Below are 2,500 nucleotides of genomic sequence, written 5' to 3' on the forward strand. Positions count from 1 at the left end.
ATAATCGGATTTTTAATTTGGGGCAAATGACCAAGAGCTAGAATGTGAGAGTTAATTCAGCACCAGAAGTTATATTGCGAAGTTAAAAGTTGGGATGCTGGACAGCAAAATGGAAGAGGGGCGGGTATAATTGAATGTTGAAAAGTGACTATAGCTTTGGGGCGAAGGGAGGCTGCAAGACCTTTAGGTAATGTCTACAGTTTACTAAGTGAGGCGCACTGAAGGCACTAAACCCCCAAATAGGTAAATATACTTGAAGAGCAAAGAACAAAATAATATCAAAATTGAAGAATTCATCAAGAGCGTTGTTAAAACCAGACTTGAAACCTTTCTATTTTATGACCAGTTAAAGCTTTCACAATGAGAACCAAATCTGGTATTTATTCATAAAAAGGTCTAACCTAGAATATGTTGCATCATAAATCCTTAATAGCAGTGTATAACAATATCTATATGGCGGTGACCCTTACTCACAGTATTGCCAAAAAATTACCAAAATATATCATGGAATCGATACTTCAAAGTAATGAAAAAATACACTATCATAGCTTCTGTCATCTCAGATATGGGAATCCTTTCGGAAACCATTCCAGCTTTTTGTAGTTTTTTGTCTTTTGTCCGTCGAAATGAGATCCATTGTTCCAAAGATACTTTTGTTGTCTTCTTGCAAACGGGGTTTACTTATCTGGATGAATCTCTCCATGACTTACAGGTCATTGTGTATCTGATCGTACGTTAGAACAGTAAAAACTTTCCCTGGCTGAATTATAAAAATGGAAATAGCGAGAACTATCTTACGGTATTTATTACAAATAGAAATAATGGAAATTTTCTTACAGTAGTTATTACCTTAACCGAATGGGATTTAACATTAACACATCTATAATATCTTTAAAAAAAAAAACAGGTAAAGACAAAGGTAATTATGAATACACACACACATATATGTAAACCCACAGAAAATGCACATGCATATACTGGACCGTGTGTTTATATATATATATATATATATATATATATATATATATATATATATATATATGTATATATATATATATATATAGATAGATAGATAGATAGATATAGATATAGATATATATATATATATACATATATATATATATATATATATATATATATATACACACACACATATATATATATATACTAATATATATACATATATATACATATATATTTATTTATATATTTATATATATACAAATATATACATGTATATATATATACATATATATATATATATATATATATATATATATATATATATATATATATATATATATATATATATATACATACATATTAATATATGCATGTGAGAGAGAGAGAGAGAGAGAGAGAGAGAGAGAGAGAGAGAGAGAGAGAGAGAGAGAGAGAGAGAGAGAGAGCAATGATAGTTGTCAAAGACCACACGATATCCAAGTGTCTTGTGGGAAATGTATTAGCTTTGGTGTCCCGTTACGTCATCAATCCACTCTGGGCCCAAAAACTAAACACTACAAGATAATGAAAGTCTACTACATTATTTTGCAGAGTTAGCACAAAGATATTATATATATATATATATATATATATATATATATATATATATATATATATCACTATATATATATATATATATATATCACTATATATATATATATATATATATATATATATATCACCCACGAATGGCATTTAATACCGAATTTTATCTTGGGAATATATACCCACTTGGAATTCATTTTATGGGGGTTCGAATCTCCACCCGGCCAGAAGCTGTTACCATAAAATGAATTCCAAGTGGATATATATTCCAAAGATAGAATTCGGTATTAAATGCCATTCTTGGGTGATATTTACATTGATTGAAATCACGTGTGTTTGCGATATATGTTCATATATATATATATATATATATATATATATATATATATATATATATATATATATATATACATATATATATAAATATAAATATATATAAATATATATATATATATATATATATGACTCTACATTACAGTATATACATGCTCTCTCTCTCTCTCTCTCTCTCTCTCTCTCTCTCTCTCTCTCTCTCTCTCTCTCTCTCTCTCTCTCTCTCTCTGTATGAAATTTACCTTTGAGGTCTATTTGCTATTGAAATGACAAAAATATCTATTTAGGATATAATTGTTTATCTATATGCAACAAATATGGCCGTTTCTAGTCTACTGCAGGAATAAGGTATCAGAAATGCCATTATTCTTGTCTGGAACTTGTCTAAAGAGAGATATATATTATCAGCATTTATATGATTAAGAATAGAATGAATAATTTAGGCCAACGATAAGTAAAAATCATGTTCATCTCTCCCGTTTTCCATGTGTGTGTGAGAGAGAGAGAGAGAGAGAGAGAGAGAGAGAGAGAGAGAGAGAGAGAGAGAGAGAGAGACCGACCCTATATCAAGGGTTTAATTGATATGATCATATTTAAAGACTGATTAGGTTGCCTAGCG

Source organism: Palaemon carinicauda, chromosome 3 (genome assembly GCF_036898095.1).
Source record: "Palaemon carinicauda isolate YSFRI2023 chromosome 3, ASM3689809v2, whole genome shotgun sequence".
Taxonomy (NCBI): domain Eukaryota; kingdom Metazoa; phylum Arthropoda; class Malacostraca; order Decapoda; family Palaemonidae; genus Palaemon; species Palaemon carinicauda.